The following is a 24,405-nucleotide window of genomic DNA, read 5'->3' as shown; positions in this document are numbered from 1 at the left end:
AACACCCATTCAGAGAATCAGAAGTCAGCTTGCCAAGGAAATGAGATGTTAAACAGACAATACCATGCTGCCTATGCCTTGCCTTAATAACCCTTCAAAATATCTAGCAGACTGGTTTAAATTTCGTCTAGGCCCAAGACGCAACTTGATTCTTTCAAAGGGACGGAAAACTAACTTTGGACAAGAGTAATCCTGGGAGGTCCAACCCAAGAACACTAAGAGGTCAGGATCCACTTAAGGGTCACTCCAAGGGCCCTCTGGACTGCATCCAACTTCTGGAACCTTCCCCGGTTCTAACTCAAACCACATGCTCGGCTTCAGAACAACGTTTAATATTGTCTGAACTAGGGCAGTCTACACGTTGGCTTGCATATCACACGTGCCTTCTGGTGAGCAGCAGGCCTTCTTGTTTTGTTTTATTTTGGCTCAGCTGTTCTCAGGATCGGAACAGAACTAGACCATCTTCTCATTCCCCCCGCATTTCATGTCCTTTCCACGTCATCTATGATGCCACTTCATCATGTCAGATAGCATGATCTTAAGAAAGAAAAGCAGGGAGGGAGGGAGGAAGGAAAGGAGGGAGCAGGGGAGAGAGGGAGGGAGGACTGAAGCTTGAAAATGATTAATAGAAAGTTTTTGACCCCATTTGAGTCACTGTATAACTCTCACCCAAGAAGGCTCATTCTGCCCATTCTCTCTTCAATCCAGTCCACATAACGACTTTGAAGTGTGCCCTCCACCAGCCTAAAGAGCTAAGAAACATGCAAGTCCATGCCTTTAGGACCCCTGCTTTCCCATGGGGGGCTCTCTAGGACTGTTTTGGGGGACTCTGCTGCATTGTTTGCCTCTTACGTATTAAAAAGATCTTTTTCCCTGCTAGCATTTGTGCTTTATTTCATGTGGTTTTTTTTTAATTATCATGCAGTGAAATGGACTTTTTGTACAGTTCTATGAATTTTAACACATGTATAGATTTGAATAAACACCAGCACCGTCAGAATACAGAACGATACTACCAGGATGACCCCAGGACACGTCCTGGTACTACCCCTTTGCAGTAACACCCTGCCCCCACTCCTAACCCCAGCAACCACTGACCTGTTCTTCATAAATAGATCCTCACTAGTTCCTTTGTTCCACAAACAAACTAGAAATGCTATTGTTTATAGCTTGAAAGGTAAACATCTTGTTATGGCACTTATTTTAACTCATATCAAAATTTATTCAAAATAAAATGTAAATTTATGTTAATAAGGATGAAATCACAAAAGAGGATCCATCTGAAACTGCACTTTAATTGCAGCCAACAGTAACCGGGGACCAGGCCCCCCAGAAAACCCAACCCTGTTCAGAGAGGCCTGGACCTTCTCTCATTCCCCTGCAACCCTTCCTTCACCCTGCTCTCGAAAGCCCTTAACCAGCTTCACATCCAGAACTGACAATGTGGTTTATCTAGTTCCGACCTGCTACACCTCTTCCCCTTAGACATGGACTGCGCTTATTCCAGCATTTCTGGATTCTCTAGGGATTTCACCTGGGCCAACCTCCAGCCTACACGTCCCAGGCCTCAAGAATGACCCATGAGGACAATACACTTTCTCAGTCCAAGCTGGTCCCTGAGCAAGCGGCAAGTTCAGAAGATGCTACGTTACAGTTCAATCATCTGAAATGTCCACATGTGTATCTGTCACGTATATGACTTTTCTAAAAGATGTTAAGATCTCGAAAAGTATATTATACATATATTATTATATCACAATATAGTAAATCATTAAAATATATATTATAGTATATGATCCTCACACTCTACATATATGGGATATATATATATATATATATATATATATATATATATAGAGAGAGAGAGAGAGAGAGAGAGAGAGAGAGAGAGAGAGAGAGAGAAAGAGAGAGAGAGAGAGAGAGAGAACCAGATTCAAAAAATGGGACTAGACCACCACAGAAATGATAATACATTTTGAACATTAACTGAAATGGCCTTTTAGGTGGACATTTTATGTGTTGAATTTGAATAAGGATCTATTTCTTATAAAATTATATGATCTGAGAATTTACATAATGTATCTTTCTTAATACTTGACTATAAGGCTGTTAAAATCCAGCATGTATTAAATTAACATCAGTTACGCATTTTTTAGGTTTATAAATCTAAATCAACAAGCTTCCAGCATCATCAAATCTCTCAGCTCCTCCAGTTAAACTGAATTCTATGTGAAAATATGGCTTACTGATGTTGGAGAGACCACCTGAGGTTTGTGTGTCTATTCCTTCTCTGACCATTATTACCCTCTTGAACTATTATCAAATTAGTTAATTTCCTAAAGAAAGAATTATACAAAAATCCCGTTGCATTATTTCTCTGTTTAAACTTAACAACTTCTTTGCTCCTCAATTACTGAGCTCTTAGCCATTCCATTAACCAATAATATGAAACACTTTTTTATTGCAATCCTTTTCGGAATGAGCCAAAGAACAAATGAACAGCTTTATTTTTTTCATGTGTCTCTTTCCTTCCTCATTGACTCACACCATGACTTACTTCAGTTTCAAAGAATGTTTGTGATAGGGAAACGCTCACTAAACCAGAAGTGAAAAATCCATCATTCCTGTCCCTGATATGCTAACCTCTGATTGTCAACGGCTAAGAAAGGGCTTCAGTCTGGATGTTGTCTATATACGCTGAGTACCCAATATTAAAAACCTCTGCATCTGTGGCAAATAACAGAATCAAGTTCACTGGGTTCAAGTTTTACGAATACAGGTTTTTCATTAAGGGAGAAATCCTTAAATTCAAAAAGTTAAATAGCATAATTCCTTTTTTTTCCCCCCAAAATTAGTTGATTAAAGACACTGACGCATTTTAAAAATAAATAAATAAATCCCAGCCAAATCTACAGACCTATCTGCCTTTGAATCTATTTCATTGTCATTGGGGCAACAATGGGACAAATTTTCATTCACTTTTAGTTCAGTATTTGATGTCCTACAAATAGACAGAATTCGCCCCAGAATCTTGGCCTTCATTGCTTAGATGATCTCTTTTGTTAATCAGCTGAAGATGCTTCGTGGTTGCTGACACACTTCAGGGAAATATCATTCATAAGTATCGATCTCTACGTTATTATTCTGCCTCTTCGAGCATTAGCCCACCTCTCCTTCTCTTTCTCTTCCCTCCCCTGTCCCCGAATTCTGCCTTTTTCCCTCTCTGTAAGACTCCTGAGAAGACAAAAGGTTAAAATGCTACCTATTCTTGCTTAAACTTAGAAGATTTAGCATACTTCCAAACTCTACATCTTTAAAAACTGAACCCTACCGCTGGAAAGCTGCCTATATATATATTACACAATATTTTGCAAATAATTCCAGGAGTTCAAAGCCCCTCTAAAGCCTGTACATGGGTGTACAAAGGGTCTGGAGTGTCCCCAGAGTGAACCTTGCTCCACGAGCTGATTCTCACACAGTCAACCATTCAGTTCGCCGCTGGCCCAAGACTTGCCACCTCCTCAGCCCGTCCTTTGGTCAATACTGCTGAGTCCAAATGAACTTGCGTCTCCCCTGTGAAGCTTTCCCCAGCTCCTTCAACGCACATAGCTTTCTACCTTCTCTGGCTTTCTGAGCCACATAGAGTCAAGTCTTATAATTTGGCATTCAATTTCCCTCGAAATGACTCACACAGATAAGTTAGATGTCTCAATCTAACTGGTAAAACCCTGAAAGGTACCTTACACCTCTGTAGTTTTCTCCACAGCCCTTGGCACAGTGCCAGAAGCCCAATGACTATTTATTGAATGACCAACCCACCTACCTGCTTACCTTCTAGGTAGCTTCTGTCCCAGCACTGCTATTTCGCCCAAGGAGAAGGAGACCAAGAACCATATCTTTTTGAGCAGAATCTAGGTTATGCAAAGTTCAGGGATTATCACTCACCGTTTTGCTCACACATGTAGCAAACATTTATTAAGTTCCTCCTATATGTCAGGCACTAAGCTAGGCATTAGAGATATAAAGATGACACAAAGGTAAGCAAATGATTTATGGCTCGCCGCCTGCAGTAATAGAGGTTCACATAAGGCAACAGCCGAAAAGCATCTCCCTCGAGATGTTTGTAAAGTCATCACTGAGAACAGAATGCTTGAAATGGCTGTAGAATCAGTATGAATTTACCAGAGGAGCTAGGATGGGAAAGGCATCCCCGGAGAGTAACAGCAAATACAAAAGCACAAACGCAGAGAAACAACGCACCCCTTTCATGCCCTCCTCACCTTCCCTAGTCAGCCCCAGATGAGGTCCCATTTCAGAGAGGCCAACTCACCTCACCTTCCGGATTATTTACTTGAACTAAGTTACAGAGATTTATTTTTAAAGGTGGACGGTGCATTGACTAGCAAATACGAATTTCAAAACTGTAAATAAATTTTGTATTTTGGAGTTGGACAGCCAATCCAAATCCAAATTATGGATTTGGAAAGGAATACATGTGACTGACTCGACATTCATTTTATTAGGTTACATATTTTTATAGAGAAGATTTGTAATACAATTTTAATTTTAATGATCTGTCTGCCTTCAAGGGATAAAATAACATCAAGGGAAAAAAAGATTTTAGAGTTATTTGTTCAATGTTTCCATTCCTGTGTCATGTACTTCTCCCAGTAAGCTTCGGTTTCTCTGTCTGTCTCCTGGCTTTATAAACCTCTCTTTGGGCTTTAACAACCATGGAATCACTTTAACTGTGAAGTTTAATATCCTGCTTTAAAATCCAAATATGATTCACATATTGCATCTTCAGCATTTCTAAAACAAATCAATCAGCTTGGACTTTAAAAAAAATGTTCTTTTCTCCAAAACACTTCAAAACATGCCTTTCAATATCTGGACAAGGAACTTAGTTAACACATGCGATCATGTTGCTTGAGGCTCATTTCCCTGCCTTGTATTTTAAGAAGAAAAATTAATAACACTGCTAAGCTACTTTTATTTAAGAAATACTAATGGTATTAAAATGCATCAATAGTCTGGCTTTCAAAAAAAAAAAGGTTTATAAAAAAGTCAAGAATAAATATTGCAGAGGTGACATTCCTGGCACTCATTACTTTTTCAGAAACCTGAGCCTGTAATTGCTTTTAAAGACATGAAAGCTTTCATTCTCTCTCCCCTGATAGAGCCAAAGAAAGCTTATAGATCCTAGAGGACGATCACAAATGTATAATAAAGCTTCACTGATGGTTCTGTATAAAAGGTGTTTCTATTGTTGTTGATCTCAGATAATACATAAACAACTAAACAAGCTAGAAAAAAATTTCCCAGAAAAGTCACTTCACACTGCTTTTTCGTGAAACTCTGAGTTCAGATCCTGGCCTCTTCAGAGACACTGGAGTTCTGGGACCCCACATGTGAAAACAGCAAGAGAATGAAGCCCTGGCTGCTCATACTAGAAGGATGAGATAATGAGAATGAGGATAATATATCAGATGTGTATCATGCTGTATTCTTATAAAAATTCTTTCCCAAGGTTCACCTCATCTGATCATCCTAAACCTCCAACAGAGATAACAAACCTAGAATCCAGAAGGGATGAGCCCAAGAACATACAGGCACCTAGTGGCAAGACTAGGATCAACTCCCAGATCTTGCTGGTACAAAAAAAAAAAAAAAAAAAAGAATCTTTTCCATTAAATCAGATATAGAATGACCAATCACTCCCCACCCTTGCCTCATTTTGTTTTGCATTTCTTAATAGAATCATTGATTTTTTTTAAATATAGTATTTCAGTATCCTTAGATCTTCATTTTAGGTTTCCAGTTTTTAAAACGTATTAATCAGCCCAACATCGATTTCCTCTTTATTCAACGTTAACCTTACTGGGAGAAGGGAGGTCCAAAGCAAATAAAGATGTTTTTCATTCCCTTTTCTGTTTTCTCTTTTATATCACTGTTCAAGTACATACTGAACGCCTCTCTCAACCAGTGAAAGTGCCTCCCCATTCCTTTAGTAGGCCAGGCCTCTCCCACAAAACACTATGATTGGTTTCCTTTTCATGTTTCCACAATAAATCTCTCAGAAAGATCTCAGGGAGCACAAGATGCATGCAGCAAAGCCCAAATGATATCATAAATTTAAGATTCTAACATCAATCTCAAGAACACATTATTAAATAAAAGTCTGTCAATACTTTACAAAATAGCTCTAAGAAAACCAGCAAAGGAGTAATTTTTCCTGAATCCCCAACTACTGAAGAAAGAGCACCAGATGTCTTCCTTTTATTATTCATTTGTTCATTTGTTCATGAATTCGTTCAACATGAAACACTATTGCCAGCAGTGTCCTACGCCCCAGGGACTCAGTGGTAGCAAGACAAGTTTCTGCCTTGTAGAGCTTACATTCTAGAGGGAGTAAGACAAGCAACAAACCCATAAACAAATAATATCAGATATTGGTAAGTATAATAGAAAAAGAAACAAGGTAATAGGGGACAGAGTGGAGGCAGGGAAACCAACTTGGAAGTGATTATGGCATTCCAGGTAAGAGATGAAGGAAGATTAGTGAAGGATAGTTAGATTTAGCACTTCTGATGAATTTGACGTCAAATTTAAGGAAGAGAGAAATTGAGGCTTATTCCAAGATCTTTGCCTGACCAAATGAGTGGCTAATAATGCCATTAGCTAAGATGGAAATGACCTTGAAAGAAACAGGATAAGGGTAGGGATATCCAGGATACCCTTTATTGCTTAGTCAAGTTTGAGATGACATAAAAGTGGAGATGTTATCAGAAAGAAAGAAGAGAGGGAGGGAGGGAGGGAGGGAGGGAGGGCGGGGTGGGGGGAGAGAAGGAGAGAGAGAGACAGAGAGAGAGAGAGGGAGGAAGGGAGAGAGAAAGAGAGAGAGAGAGGGAGGGAGGGAGAGAGAGAGGGAGGGAAGGAGGGAGGGCGGGAGGAAGGAAAGAAGAAGACAGTTGGATATACAAGTGTGAAGCTCAGGGGAGAAGTCAGAGCTAGAAATACAACTTTGAGAACCATCAGAATTTAGATAGCATTTAAAGTCATGGCACCAGATGAGTTCACCTCAGGACATGTGTAACCAGAGGGGTTTAAATTATGGCTGTGTCATATATTGGCTAACTTAGGCAAAGACTTGAAACCTTTCTATAACCTTTCTATTAGGGTTGATATATATCTGAACATGCTAGGAAATCTACACAGCACTGCATAAGTATATGTTATTGTCAAGCTCCTCAGAAATTAAACACCATAGAAACATAGAAAGAGTAATAACAGAAAAGAAAATGCAAATTTCCTGACCATGGTAATAAATTTCCAGTAACCTTAGCAAATTGCCAGCAAATTCCCAGGAAGAAAATGCCACTGAGGAAAATGAAGATATGACCTCTGGTCCACCGAAAAGAGAAAAGGTTTTCATTAATAAATACAATTAAAAGTTGTGCGCCAAGCTATTAGCAGTGAATATTTCCAGGGGCTGAGTTTATAGAGCATGATTAATGTTTGAAATTTTAGCACGAACATATATTACTTTCATAATTATAAAAAGAAAGCTACACAAAATAGTAATATAACAATTATAATTTCTGAAAATATGTTGATTTGGCATGACATATATAACTAATGGAGCAAAAAGAGCAACTCATGAACTATTTTCAAGAAGCTCCAATAAGACTCTCGAAATTACCAAAGGACTGATAAAACCAGTCTAAACGATGATTCTTGCTAAACTCTAATGTGTGTTGGTAAAGTAAAACAAGAATCAAATGAATATTCTTACAAGTGCTGAGGTTTTAAAATATAGTTATTCTAGAAATTTCAAAGATCCCATACATTTACCTATTATGAACTTAAAACTAATAGACTTTATAAAGTCTACTAAAACTAGTAGACTTTTTTTTTCTGACTGAAACCATTAGTGTCTCTGTTGGAAAGAATTTATAAAAATAGCAGATAATGTTAAGGATCACAAAATGACTGTATTACCATACAGTATGTATGGAGGAAGCAAATTACTATCTGATCCTATTCTTGTCATGCTTTTGCTTCTTTATATCTGCTTACCTATTTATGTTACAGATTTTTCCAATTTAACCTATAATCCCAGGTTTTAGTATAATAGAACACTCAGAAAACTGCTGCTACGGAAAAGATTTCATGTAATCTTTATGAAATTATAACTTTTGTTTTTGTATGTAACTGTAATCGTTATGAAATTATAGCTTTTTGTTTTTGTATATAACTGTACAAAACATACATGTTACTGTATAAAACATAAATGTTACCGTATGTTTTTAAAAATTCAACATTAAGGGGGCCTTGGAGAAAACTGTAGTCTTTGCCATGTTTGAACTGAAAGGAAAGCCCCTTCTAATTATATAAACCTAAAGTCTTAGCATGGTGAGAAATACTTTTATTCTCTACGCAAATCACTGAACATAGAGTAGAATTTCTTCTTCTCCTATGTCCCCTGCTGGCACTTCCAATTGTAATTCAAGGTAGTAAGCACTAGATGGCATTGCTGATTCATAACCAGGCAGTTGATTTCTACATTTTACGCTAAATTTAAGAATCTTTGTTATTAACAAAGTTAAAGTTCTTGAGTAATTAAAGAAATGTTAAACATTTCAAACAGGAAAAAACTCAAGCCAATTTAGGGTGTTCTCTACTATATGCCTTTCTCTAATTTCTATTAGTCTAAATCAAGTCTCTATATGAGGTTTTAAATATGTAAACTATGTGTAAGTATAAATATAAATATAAAATACTTAAATCACATATTGGTGTACTTTCAGATGATAATTACCGTTTATGTGGAAAGAGAAAAGGTGCTCCAAAGGAAAGACTCAGTCTTCAGCTCTGTTGAAATAACATCCTAGGGGCAGGAGAGATGGGTAAGGAGCAAATTACGGGTTTAGCCTTTCATCTCTGTACTGTGCTAAGAACCTATATATACAGGCTCTTCTGTCCTCTTTGGGACTGAAGTCTCCTGGCCTTTCCACTTAAAAACTAGAAGTGTCAATACAGCGAGTGTCCCACCCCACAGTTTCTGTAACAACTACTCTGGGCTTATAAAGGGAGACTGACGACGACAGTGAGAGCTCTCCCACCTGGCCCTTGCAAATGCTCTCCTTTACTCCTGTTGCTCAGACAAACAGCTGGTGCTGGGACCAGATCATCGCCAAGCTAAAAAACTTCTCCAAGATCAAAAGTCGTAGGAAGTGATCTTGCCCTTTCAAACATCACACAACTTTTTTTTTTTTTTTTTTAAGAATCCTGCTCTTTTAGAAAGAGACAGAAAGTCACTTCTCAACTCACCAACACAAAAGAAATTTAAGTGACACAGAAAATCTCTTAACGCTAACAGGAAGATTGCCAGTCATCAATTCATTCATTTATTCAATGAATGTGGTGGTCTGCCATGAATGGCGCTCAGAGCCACCAACGCAGCAGGGACCAGAAGAGATGAGGGCCCCTGTCCTTACAGGGCCTACTGTTCAGGAATACAGAAAATATTTTTAGTGTTGCTACTAAGTCAATGGATACTGCTATCACCTCGAATCCTTTCTTAGAAGTAAGCCTGATATAAACCAATGAGAATTAAACTCACCGATAATGATATCATGGCAGGAAAGACTATGAATCTATGAAGAGTCAGAAAATAATTCAAAACAAGGCACTTGGGTCTTTGGTGCACCAATCTATTCCACAGAAAGCAAACTGTGTCACTGCCTAAGAGGTCACACCCAGCGGCACATATTCTTTCCTTCATTTATATGAAGAAAAGCAAACAGACAGACATTGCGATGCTTCACAAAAAACAAATTGGATAGTCTTCTTCAAATTATTGCTCCTCCCTTCCCCCAAGTCCTGCCTCATCTCCATCTGCTTTTAATAGCTTCATCTTCATGGAAGTAACATATTTCACATAAAAACTGAATCATCGACAGAATTATAAATTATAAGTGCAAACTTAATTTTCTATTAGAAGAAAGTCTGCCATGTTAGAAGGCTATTTCATCAAGAACCTCTGTCCAAATGTTAGTCCTGAGGGGACTCCATTCTCCAATCATCCTGACATCAGACTGGGTTCAGATCCCCACTCAACACCTCACTACCTGCGTGACCTTGCTCTCCTCATCTCTCAAATCGTGATCATACTTATGTCAGGGGGATACACCATGACTAAGAGAGATACGTGTGTAAAATACTTACAAAAGTAAGTATTAGTAAGGGCTTAATACATGGCAACTATTACAATGTCCAAGTTTCAGTGCAGAATTCTATTAATATATTCATAGAAGGGAACTGAAACCAAAGATAAGATTTTAAGAGAGCATCTAGCGTCTCTAAGGAAGCTTAAGTCTCCTGGTCTGGCCAAACTATATTCTAAGACACACAAAGAACTTAGTAAATGAGATCACTGAGCCAATGGCAGGGATCTTTAAGGAATCTTAGTAAACAAAAGAAGCTGGCAAAAAGAAGGAAAAGTCCCAATTTTCAAAACAATAAAGAATGCAAGTTCTGCAAACTACCTGACCACAACATTCTAGGACAGACTATTAAAATAAGTGGTCACTTACAAAATGTTACTGGGCAACCACTAAAGATGACTAGTCAAAACACCATTTCCTTCTTTCACAGCGGACTAAAAGTCTAGGGAATATGACAGATGTGGTATAGCAAGAAAAAGGCCTTTGACAGTAGGTTTATACTGCCCTTTGGACAAAAAGAAGCAATACAGATTGACTGAAAATACAAACAGGCTCTATCTGTTAAATGATTGCTAAGTGCTATTTTTTAATGAATACATAGTTTTAATACAGAAGAAAGTATCTAGTGACCAGCTTCAGGGCTTCACGTAAATCCTACTCTGGCACCCTGCGTTTACTTGGATTAAGACACAAAGCAACATTTAAAGTATGTCAGCTCCCTAGGAGAAAGGACATGTCGGCTGGTCCTCTGCTCCATTCCTGGCTCCTAGAACAGGACCTGGCATCCTGTGGATGCTCATTTAATATTTGTTGAATGAATAAAAAGAAGTGTGCATAATATGAAGTTCAGAGGATTAATCAATACCCTGGAATGATTTAATCAGACTCTAAAAGTTCTTCACCGAACAGAATGATGGGCCAAATGAAAGCCGGGTAACTGGGCCCACAGGGAAAGCCTAGCTTTTGGAGTCAGGCAGCCTCTGCTGTCAATCTCTGCCCCTTGGGCAGATGGGAGGAGAATCGAAGTGAAGTTTCAACAGAAAAAAAAAACAAGTAAGGTCTTCCACATAAATTCAAAATTAATCAAGCACTTAGTGAGAGAAAATGTGGCTTTCAGCTAAGGTGGCATAGAACTGGGGAACATATTAATTCCTACTATACACATATAGTGTAGAATAATCATATATGAGGTTCTAGGTGGGCCACATTTGAGAGTGAAAAGGGGGTACTGTTAATTATGCTAGGATAATGGGTACCAACTGGGGCTGCCCGTGGCAGATGGGAGCATCAGATCACACTGTTTACAGCACACACCAATAGCTCTAGACATTTAAGTTGATAAAAAGTTAAATGGATCAACAATTTGCTGTCATTGCTTTAAAATTATATTAGCTCACTAAGTGTGTACTATTTACCTGGCACTGTTCTAAGTCCTTTTCATATATTAAGTCATTTAATACTTACAAAAATATTATGAAATATTAATATCATCCTTTCTATAGATGAGGAAACTGAGGCTATTTAACAGAAAGGTTAAATAACTTGCCCATGGTTACTATTCAGCTTACCCCAAAGCTTACACTGACTGAACAAGACTCCAAGGTCAGTAGCCCCTGGGTCTCTGCTTGGATAACCACCAAGCCTCGGGTGGCATGGAAATGCACTGAAGTCCATTCTGCTACTCAGGAAAAGGAGTCCTTCTTGCCTCTGTTTCAGTCAGAGCACAGTTAGGCACATTGTTTTGATTACAGGTCCCTATTTTTATACAAACTAGTTATACTAGGGTATTAAGGACGGCAAGGAGATAAGAGACCATGATACAGATGGATGGATGAGTGGGAGGAAATGTTTAGCTTAACAGCTCCACTGTATGGATGGCCATAGGAAAGAAAAGTCAGGAACACTCTATTCGGCAGCTTTCCAACTTTTTTTTAACCATTGTGACCCAGCTCACATATGTAGTTCATTATGTAATTAAATAACTTAATTATGCAATTAAGACAAAGGTTTCGTGAAAGCTTTACTACTTGTAACACACTCTGATATTTTCATTCTGTGCTACTCCCGTTCTACTCCATTTCTTCTCCTCCTTTTTTGAATGCTGGTCACATTCAAACCAAAACTATTTCACAACCCTGGATTTCAACTTAAAATTTGAAAAATACTGCTCTATATGGCCCCAAGGAGAGAAATTAAAGAGCAGTGGATAGATGTTACAGAGAAATCTATTTTAACTCAACATCAGCAACAACTAAGTAACTGTCAGAGCTGTTAACAATTGTAACGGGCTATTTCAAGACAAAGGGAATTCTCCATCACTGTAGGTGATGTAGGTATCCCATCACACACTGTGGAAGAGTAGGAGAAATTCAAATATTCATTAAATGGCTGAAACAGAAGAACATTAAGTTGTATTTCCAAACCTGAGATCTCATTAGTCTAAACCACATTTATATAATAGAAATAATACTTTCCCTTCAACAATGTCTATTTTCCAAAATATTTAGGTTTGTCAACCTACCAAGACATAAGGAAAAAAGCAAGTTTGGAAGGAAGGAAGAGAAAAAGGCAAGGAAGAGAGGAATGAAGGAAGGAGGGAAGGAAAAACAGGAAGGAAAGAAAAGAAGAAAGAAATGGAGGGTGGAAGGGAAGCAGAGAGGGAGGGAGAGAAGAAAAGAAGAAAACGAGAGAGAGAAAGGAGAAATAAAACCAAATAGACTGTAAGTGTTCCTAAGTAAATTAAAGAGTTTTGCTTTCTAAATAAAGTCGAAAACCCTACTTTCCCAGTCCCAACAAAAATGTAAATTGGGTTCAACCAGAGTGCGAGATTTCCTGATTACCCTGCATGAGAAAAAGAAGGGAAAAAGGCATCTGAAAATCACTCTGGGATCTATAATTAGCTTTGATGGTTTTCTTTCAGATCACTCTGGATGATCAAATCGTACGAGAAGAGCTGAGACTCGCTTAGAACTTGATGTATAAAATAGCTTTCAACAGGGTTTGGTCAATCCTTTTTGACGGGTATACAGACTGCAACAATCTTCAAAGACAACTTTTGGGAGTGCCACCTAATTCCTTTTGAAGATACTTCCAAGAAAGGGAAGAGAAAAAGTAAAAAGAGAAATCTAAATAAGGACAAAACGATTAAAAGGAGGACACTGACATGCACCCCTAAGGATGCAATTGATAAAGACGAAAGATACTATTGGACTACTGACCGGCCAATTAACCACATTTGCGTGGGCTCATTACTAGCACAAAGTACTCTCTTGCCACCAGATATCTTGTTCAATCTTCAAGCTATGTCCGTAATCGGATGCTAACATCACTGACACAGGGCTAGGAGCTACTCTGGGTAAGACTGGTGTTGCAGTGGTAATCTCAGCCGGGCATCCTGAAAGAAATAAGGAAGTCCACACTGGGGTAAACGATCCATCCAATACCGCCAAGAGTTCACTGGATGCTTTTCACAAAACTCAGTTTCCTTACAAGGCCTCAGAGTAAAAGGGTGCACGGACTAGCACAGCCACAGTCCAGCCACAGCTGGTTATATTTGGTATTCAGGGAAATGGCTACTCATGAATTAAGCAAATAAAAGTAAATCAAAGGGCATCCTCAACCATAAACTCCTCCTTCTGACAAAATGAGTAATTCAGTGTTTATCCTCAATTAATACTATAGGTGCATATATTATCAACATGTAATAAAGAGTCTTTGGAATTTACATACTCAATAAGTTAAGTGTTGTTTTAAATGAAGTGGAAAGTTAGAAGCTTTTTGCTTAGACCATCTGGGTATCCTAGAAATCTGAATCCTGAGTTGGACCCCTTCCCACATTGCTATAAACCACACTACAAACTCTCAAATCAGGAATAGAGTCCTTTGTGGGAAGATGAATCCAGGAAATAAACTGAAACCAGACTTAAGTTTGGCAAGTCAGTAAAGACAGAGACTTGGAAACAGAAGAAAAAGAATAGAAGTTGACATAATTCAGGTAGGTTGGAATTCAAAGCATGCCGGGACCTTGGCAACATAGACCAGCTGGAGCAAGATGAAGCCAAGACCAGGCCGGGCACAGTCTGGGGAAACACATACAGGCTCCAGAGGTCTGTCTGCCAGGTGGATGCTTGCACTGGGTTTCAATGTACCATGTCTCAAGACACAGCAAGCTCACACTTGGTTCAGGCAGATACTGGAACAGGAAGATGAATTCGAGGGCAGGGCATGACCATGAATTTACAGACTCACAGTCATGGCAAGACTTCTATTTGCAATAAGATTGTGATCTAAGTACACAGAAAAACCTAAAATTCTTTGTTTAGTAAAAAGAGATGACAAGGAAACTGTCTTTCTCAATATAAATGCTTGGAAGGGGGGAACAAGCCTCCCCAAACACAAGGTTCAAATTTATACTACCTGATTGAAGAGAAAGGAACACTTCCAAAATCATTTTATGAGGCCAGCATTACCGGAGCCAAACAAAGACACCACAAAAAAAGAAATTACAGGCCAATATCCCTGATGAATATAGATGTGAAATTCTCAACAAAATACTAGCAAACTGAATTCAAGAGGACATTAAAAGGGTCAGACACCATGATCAAGTGGGATTTATACCTGGGATGCTAAAATGGTTCAACATACAGAGATCATTAATAGAATGAAGGATAAAAAAGCATATGATCATTGCAATAGATGCTGAAAAAGCATTTGACAAAATGCAACATCCTTGCATTATAAAATTCTCAACAAATTAGGCATAGAAGGAATTCACCTCAATATTATGAAGGCCATATATGATAGGCCCACAGCTAACATCATACTCAACAGTGAAATGTTAAAAGTCTTTCCTCTAAGATCAGGAATAAGACAAGCATGCTCACTCTTACCACCTCAATTCAACATAATACTGGAAGTCCTAGCCATAGCAATTAGGCAAGAAAAATAAATAAAAGGTATATAGATTGGAAATGAAGAAGTAAAATTATCTGTTTGCAGATGACATGATCTTATATATAGAAAACCCTAAAGACTCTACTAAAAACTGTTAGAACTAATAAATAAATTCAGTAAAGTTGCAAGATACAAAATAAACATACAAATATCATTTGCATTTCTATACACTAACAATGAGCTATCTGAAGGAAATTAAGAAAGTTATCCCATTTACAATAGCATCAAAAAAGCAGCTGAACCAGAGGGTAAGGGAGGTGGGGGGTGGGAGATGAGGGTAAGGGGGATCAAATATATGGTGATGGAAGGAGAACTGACTCTGGGTGGTGAACACACAATGGGATTTATAGATGATAAATTTATAGATGGTAGTACAGAATTGTATACCTGAAATCTACGTAATTTTACTAACCATTGTCACCCCAATAAATTAAAAAAAAGCAGCTGAAAAATCAGTACAATAAAAACTATACAACAATGAAAGAAATTGTAGAAAACACAAAGAAATGGAAAGATATTCTGTGTTCTTGGATTGGAAGAATTAATATTGTTAAAATGTCTATACTACCCAAAGTGGTCTACAAATTCAATGCAATCCCTATCAAAATTCCAATGGCATTTTTCACAGAAATAGAAAAAAAATATCCTACAATTTGTATGAAACCACAAACGATCCTGAATAGCCAATGCCATCTTGTGAAAGAAGAATAAAGCTGGAGGCATCACACTTCCTGATTTTGAACTGCATTACAGAGCTACAGTAATGAAGAGTATGGTACTGGCACAGAGAGCAATGGAACAAAATAAAAAGCTCAGAAATGAACCTGTGCATGTACAGTTAACTAATCTTTGATAAAGGCATAAAGAACTTACAGTGGGGAAGAATAGTGTCTTCAACAAATGGTGTTGGGAAAACTGGATATCTAGGTGCAAAATAATGAACTTGGACTCCTATCTTACATCACTCATAAAAGTTAACTCAAAATGGATTAAAGACATAAATGTAAAACCTGAAACCACAAACTCCTAGAAGAAAACATAGGGAAAAAAGATCTCTGACATTGGTCTTAGCAATGAATTTTTTTGGGGTAAGATGCCAAAAGCACAAGCAACAAAAGTAAAGTAAACAAGTGGGACTACATCAAACTAAAAAGCTTCTACACAGCAAAAGCAACAATCAATAAATTGAAAACACAACCTACAGAATGGGAGAAAATATTTGCAAACCATATATCTGATAAGGGGTTAATATCCAAAATATATTTAAAAAACTCATACAACTCAATAGCAAAAAAGAAAATAATCCAATGAAAAATGGACGAAGGACCTGAATAGACATTTTTCCAAAGAAGACAAACAAATGCCTAATAGGTACGTGAAAAGGTGTTCAACATTCCTAGTCATCAGGAAAATGCAAATCAAAACCACAATGAGCTATCACCTCACACATGTTAAGATGGCTATTATCAAAAAGACAAAAACCAACAAATGTTGGTGAGTTTGTTGAGAAAGGGAACACTTATACACTATTGGTGGAAATGTTAATTGGTATAGCCATTCTGGAAAACAGTGTAGCAGTTCCTCAAAAATTAAAGATAGTCCCACCACATGATCCAGCAATCCCACTGCAAAGGAAATGAAATCAGTATCTCAAATTGATATTTGCCCTCCCATGTTCACTGCAGCATTACTTCCAATAATCAAGATATGAAAACAAACTGAAAGTCCACAGACAGATGAATAGATAAAGAAAACACAGGAGAGAGAGAGAGAGAGAGAGAGAGAGAGAGAGAGAGAGAGAGAGAGAGAGAGGCAGACAGACAGATAGATATCCATCCATCCAATGGAATATTATTCAGCCACAAAAAAAAAAAAAAGGAAACCCTACCATTTACAACAACATGGAAGAACCTGCAGGGCATCGTGCTAAGTAAAATAAGACAGATAGAGAAAGATCAATATTGTATTGTATTATTTATATGTGGAATCTAAAGGGGGGGGAAAAAGCTCATTTCATAGAAACAAAATAGAATGGTGGTTATCAAGGGTTGAGGAGAGAAGGAACTGAGAAGCTGTAGGTCAAAGGGTACAAACTTCTAAGTTCTGAGGATCTATGTACAGTATGGTGACTATAGTTAATACCATGGTATTATATACTTGTTTATACATGAAAGTTACTGAGACTAGATCTTAAGCATTCTCACCACATAAAAGAAAAGAGTTAACTACGTGAGGTGATGAATAGAATATATTAATAAGTTTGATCTTGGTAATCATTCCACAATGTATATGTATATAAAGATCATCACATTTTTTTTTAAAGATCATCACATTTTACACTTTAAGTATATACAATTATATTTGTCAATTATTCCTCAAAAAAGTTGGGAAAAAAAACACACAAGAATCAAATTAACTTTGTTGATATTCTCTATGAAAAATGTTTTTCAACCGGTAAAAATAAATAAATAAATAAATAAATAAATAAATAAATAAATAAAGTACACTACCTACACAGTTCAGGAACCCAGAGCTGAGAAATTAATATTAAAGTGATCCACGGCTGGAAACACACTCGTAGGACCTGTAAAAATTAAAGGCAAATTCTCTCTAGAGCAGTGGTTCTCAACCTTGACTGTGGAACTTTAAAAACATTAATGCCTCAGTCTCACAGCTGGAGTATGTGAGTTAACTAGTCCAGGATTCAACCAGCCATCCTAATTTTTAAAAGCTCATTAGGTGATTCTAATGTGCAGGAAAAATTGAGAACCACTGCTCTAGAGAGACATGCTTTCAGTGAAGGCCACACAGGATCCTCAGCAAGCATGACTTAAAAACACAATTTTATAATACCCAAAGGAACAAGCCACCATAAGCAAGAGTAGGCAGAAATAACTAAAGGCAAAGTTAAACCCCCAAGAACTTTGGATAACAGAATTATTTGTAACAGAGTATACAATAAGAACATTTAAAATAATTAAAACTAAAAAGATGAAAACTACAAAAATAGGTACAAAATATAACTTGCAGAAATGATAAATAACTCAATAAGTGGTTTAAAGAGCAGATTAATAGACCTGTGGAAGAAAGTAGAGAACTGGATGATTTACCCTGAGAAAACACCAAGAATATAGCACTGAAAGATGAATAAAAGGAAGTACAAGAGACAAATTAAGAGACAGAGAATAAGTGAGAAGGTTCAATATATACCTAATCCATGTTCCAAAAGAAAAGAGAGAATGGAGGAGAGGAATGTTGCAAGAGATAATGGCTGAGTATTTTCTACTTAGATTTTCAGAGTTCACCATATGCTCTACTGAATCTACGACCATAATATTTTCTCTCAGCTTCCATATACTATGGCTTCATTGAGGGACAAGATTGAACTGAATTCAGTTCAGCACTATCAGTGACTTCATTTGGATGAGATTGGGACAAGAGAAGCTGAAGGCAGTGATAAGCTAAATATCCAATGTCTTGCTTGATAAGTACGGTGCCCTTGGAGATTTATTGAGGATTAGCCATCCAAATGAAGAAACAGAAGGACTACAGAATCCCTGCCACTGTTCACCCCTTTCCTGTCAAATGACAAGCTTAAAAGAAACTAGTCTTTCGAAATTGATATGTTACATAGTCCTCTCACCGACAACACCAAGTGTTGAGAAGGATGTGGAGAAACCAGAATGCCCACATGTTAATGAGAATACAAAATTACCAATCACTTTGGAAATAGTTTGGCCATGCTGGGGAGGAAGAAATTTTCCTCTACCCTTCTAGGTTCCTTTGGCTGATCTAATCATTAAATATACATGAGACAGATTAGATTAACAAGAGAACCAAATTTAATTACATACTCATGAATGGAAACCCCATATACATGAGCAAGTCAGAGACAGAAAATGAGATATATATGGCATTCTGAGCTAAGGATGAGGTAAGACACTGTGGGGCTTCAGAGGGGAGAAAGGTCATTTGCAGGATGATAACAGAGCAGATGTTCAGTAATTAGATGTTTGCCCTGCCCTATACATAGGTCATAAAAATTATCTCTAGTAATAACTCTTATTATGGGCAAGGCCCTTGATTTAAATTCTTTAAGGGAGAGATAAAAGTTTCTTGTGACCCACGGGATCTTGATTGCCTTCAAAATAATTCACATGTCAAAGTGGCACATCTTAGGGAGACCTGTTCTGAACCCCTTGAGAAGCTCCTAGAAAGGTGAAATGTGTTTCCTATACAACCTAGCAATTCCAGTCTTGAGTATTTGTCCAAGGGAAATACAAACATGTGTTCACTCAAAGACCTGGACGTGAATATTCACAGCAGTTTTTCCTAATAACCCCAAACTAGAAACAACACAAATGTCCATCAATAGATGAATAAATTATAGCATATCTATGCAACGGAATATTAGTACCAAAAAGGAAAAAATTACTGATAGATACAATCACATGGATGAATCTCAAAAACATTTTGCTGAGCAATAACCGAAAAATGCCAAAGTTCATACTTTATGATTCTATTTATGTGACACTTTAGAAAAAAACAAATCTAATCTATAGTAACAGACAGTACTTCCCTAGAGCCATGTGGGAGGGTGATGGATGGGGAAGGAAGGGATACAGAAAATCTGGGATTAATGGAAATGGTCTATATTTTTATTGTAATAGTGGTAACATGAGAATATACATTGGTCAAAACTTATAAAACTGCACACTTTAAATGGGTGCATTTTATATGTAAATTATACCTCAAGAAAGTTGATTTTGTTTTCTTTCCTCTTGCCAGAAACATTTTCAGCTGTTTTCTCACATGTCCTTATTATCTGATCATGACATAGTTTTCCTACATTCTCGTCTCTTTCTTAACTTTATGATTGTCTCACTTTTGAAATATGATTTTTTCAACTTATCTTAAGACTCAGTTATAAATTTGAAATTATTTTCTAGTTGCTCAAAAAATAGAATATGATGGAGGGATTATGGTGTTTTAAAAAAAAGACTTAGAATGCTCTTGGTTCAAATCCTAGTTCTACCAATTACTAGCTATGTTACCTTGAGCACGAGTTAAATACTCTGAACCTCAGTTTCCTTATGCATAAAATGGAAAATGTAATAATACCCACCTCTTTGGAATGTAAGACAAGTCAAATTTTTGGCACAGAGGAGGCATTCACTAAACGTTAATCTCTGTTCAACAAATGCTATTGTCATTTAAATTCTTCATCATTTGTATTTATTATAAACTAACCAGAGGAATTAACTTAAATAAAATGTAATGAAGTTAGTTAATAGAATCACTTCCTAACAGTGACTTAAATGGGATAGAAGAAGTACATGAAAGCAATGTCAATCAAAGCTAAGTTTGCAAACTAGTGCCCATCGATAAACTGCTACCAGTGCGAACAAGGTTTAAGTACAGAAACGGAGAGGATTTAAAAACTTTTATAGAAATTTGAGATGACCCTGTGTGAGCTATATCAGGAAATGTGATTTAGAGTTCAAATCTTGTATAAAAGGTTCTAGAGTAGTTGCTCAAATTAAGAATCTTGAGCCAGAATGTAAAGCAACACACTACTTCCTTCACTGAGAACATTTTACTATGAAAAAAGTCAGATGAATTAAACAATGTCTTAGCAAAAATAACCAGTCTGTTTATAGTTATGGAAATGTAATTTAAAATTTATACACGTTTATCTGTTTATATCTGTTGAACTAATTATTTTTTAAGTGGGTTTATATTTCCTATGTCTCTTTTGTTCATTTTTTTCAGTAAAATCATTTTCATTGACTTTTACAAAATTATTAGTGCATGATGGTTTGGAAACTAAATTGGTCCTTCCCTACATAAAAAGGTGTGAAACCTTTTTAGAGCATCTATACCAACTCTGGGAATAAAGATGGTGCCTTCACCCTGCACTTTCTCTCAGCTTGAGTTTTCGTAACTACTTTTGATTCTAAACATCTGTTTGTGTTTCCCTAGGATAATGGAGGAAAACAACATGGAGGAATTCTGAGAGAATTCTGTGATTTTAGTAACCATCCTCCACAGAAAGTTTCCTCGCTATTAAGACTCTTCTGCCACCCTGTGGCCATTCAGCTGATGACCCCAAGCTAGAAGACCCATCCGCTGCTTTTGTCTACCTTTCTTCTGGACCTTAACACTTAATCTTTTTTTCCCTTGTTATATTTTATTTTATTTTTTTATCAATTCAGGTGTACAAAATAATGTCACAGTGAGACATTTACACCCCTCACAAAGTGAAAACCCACTTCCCCAATCTACTACCCCTCTGACATCGTATATAGCTGTTAGAATTCCATTGACTCTATTCCCTGTGCTGTACTCCACATCCCATGACTACATATATATTAAATTACAGTTGACGTTCAATATTATTCAACTTCAGCTCAGGTGTACAACGCAGTGATCAGGCATCTACACAGTCCCCCTAATAAGACAAGTGCCCATCTGACACCCTAGAGATGGGCATTTAATCTTTAATACATTGCTAATTATATTCAATACTTAATCTTATTCCATCTTTCCCACCTAATTCCTTAGTGGGATCCATGAAACCTACTGAATTTTCTGCACTTCTTTATTTCATGATGGCTTTTTCCTTCAGTTTTTTGTTTTGGTTTGGTTTTTTAAGGTAGTTTGTTACTGCTATCTGAATGTGGGCATTATCATTCAGTGTCAACCAAACTGCTTTGAAAGCAATGAATTACATAAATCATTGGCCACAGTACATTCAAATAAAAGTAAAAACTTTCAGCAAGAAAATGTAAATTATTCTACTTCTTGCCATGAAGAGAGAAAGTCACCTTATACGGAGCAACTGGCAATACACAAACCATTTTGGATATATCCCAAATTGGAAGTCAGAACATAGATTAGAAACAATTTTTGGAGTGTTAAAGTAAGTAAAGGTATTTTAAAAATACATATCAGTGTAGGAGAGTTTTGCCTTTGTAAAACTTCCTTATAATTGCATATTGCTTTTCTATAGATAATATACATCATAACTCATCTGAATGAAGATGAACTGTGGCAGGTTAACAAAGGAAGACAGATAAAAGGAGTCTGTTTGGGAAGCTAGATGTTTCTTCAAAGTTTTTCCTTTCTTGTAAATGTCAACTTAGCAATAAGAATTGTGAGCAGGTCCTTGAACCATCATCAAAGTCCTTTATTTCCTTGTGACTAAATTCAATTTTAAAAGTTATTCTGTACTAAAGAGAGCTTTGCAAAGTTGACCTTCCCTCAGAGTTTTCCTTCACCTAACAGTAAAAAATAGTAGCTTAAAAAATGATGGCTCATGCACACCACATACAAAAATCAACTCAAAATGGATTAAAGACTTAAACGTAAAAGCTGACCACATAAAACTAACAGGGAAAAAGCTTCTTGACATTGGTCTTGGTGATGACTTTTTTTGGATATGACACCAAAAGTTCAGGCATGAGAAACAAAAATACACTAGTGGGCCTATATCAAACTAAAAAGCTTCTGCACAGCAAAAGAAACTTAATCAATACAGTGAAAATGCAACTTACAGAATGGCAGAAAATACTTGCAAACAACATATCTGATAAGAGGTTAATATCCAAAATACATAAGGAACTCGTACAACTCAGTAGCAAAAAATAAAAATCTGATTTTAAAAAGGGGAAAGGACCTGATTCAACATTTCTCAAATGAAGACATACAAATGGCCAACAGGTATAGAAAAAAGCTGCTCAAACATCACTAATCATGAGGAATGCAAATCAAAACCACAATGAGATATCACCTCACACCCGTTAAGATGGCGATTATCAAAAAGGTAAAAGATAGCAAGTGTCGGTGGTATGGCAAAGGGAACCCTTGTGCACTGTTGGTGGGAATGTAAATTGGTGCAGCCATTATGGAAAACAGTATGGTGATTCCCCAAAAAATTAAAAATAGAACCACCATATGAACTAGCAATAGCACTTCTGGGTATTTATCCAAAAGAATTGGAATCAGGATCTGAAAGAGATATCTGCACTCCCATATTCACCACACCATTATTCACACCGTCAAGACATGGAAGCAACCTAAATAACCATCGACAGATGAATGGATAAAGAAAATGTGTTAACATACATACAATGGAATATTATTCAGCTTAAAAAAAAGGAAATGCTGCATGAGCCACAACATGGATGAACCTGGAGGACATTATGTAAAAAGTGAAAAAAACAGTCACAGAAAGACAAATACTGGATGATCTCATTTATCTGAGGAATCTGAAATCGTCAAACTCATGAAAGCATAGAGTAGAATGGTGGTTGCCAGGGGCTGGGGACGGAGAAAGTGGAGTGATGTTGGTCAAAGGGTATAAAGTTTCAGTTATGCAAGACGAACATGTTCTGGAGATCTAATGTAGAGCATGGTAACTACAGTTAACAATACTACAGTGTACACTGGAAATTTGCCAAGAGAGTAGATCTTAAGTGTTCACACACACACACACACACACCCCAAAAAAAGATAACTGTATGAGGTGATGGATAAGTTAGTTAGCTCGACTGCTGTCATCATTTCACAGTGTATAAGTATATCAGAAGATCAAGTTGTACACCCTAAGTGTACACGATTTTTATTTGTCAACTATACCTCAGTAGAGCTGGTTTTTAAAATGCTGGCTACTTGGAATTGCCTACCCCTTGAAGTCACCCTAAAATGAAATTGGTATATATACTGGTGGATAGAGACTCATTTCCATGGCAATATCTTTAAGTGGAATATCTTTTGTTAAAGTTAAATAAAAGATGAACTTTGAGGATCAACTTCTGGTTTTATACTTACAAGTTCATTGAGTTAGAAGATACTACGAAAATAGAGGCAAGAAATGGGAACAGTAAAGACATGATCTGTGGCAAATGGTGGGGAAGGAATTGGATGCAATAGAGTGAGCATGTACCAAAGAAAGGCCGAAGGAAAGAAAATGTAACAAAAATAACTGGCGGAGGACTGTTGTTATCATGGAGACTGGAAGTTTCACTATGAGAAACAAGAGTGGTGAAGCTGCTGCAGGAAGCCTTCTAGGTGCTTCCATTATCCTTGATGGGTAATATGATAGTATATATGCTTAAGGACGTTTGATGGTAACTAATGGAAACACACACTAGTACTCACCACTCAACTCCTTCAAGGGGCCTGAGGAAAAGGAAAGAGAGAACAACCGAGAGTGAGCACA

General features: G+C 37.1%; 1 protein-coding gene across 2 annotated transcripts in view; it reads right to left on the bottom strand.

The window, feature by feature from the left end:
• The window catches only part of RGL1 (ral guanine nucleotide dissociation stimulator like 1), a 215,138-nt gene that overhangs the window by 175,231 nt on the left and 15,502 nt on the right, over positions 1 to 24,405 (bottom strand). The gene's annotated exons all lie outside the window — the stretch shown is intronic.

This window comes from Rhinolophus ferrumequinum, chromosome 22, assembly GCF_004115265.2.
Source record: "Rhinolophus ferrumequinum isolate MPI-CBG mRhiFer1 chromosome 22, mRhiFer1_v1.p, whole genome shotgun sequence".
Taxonomy (NCBI): domain Eukaryota; kingdom Metazoa; phylum Chordata; class Mammalia; order Chiroptera; family Rhinolophidae; genus Rhinolophus; species Rhinolophus ferrumequinum.
Note: the sequence above shows the minus strand (reverse complement) of the source record. Positions and strands in the feature narration are given on the sequence as shown.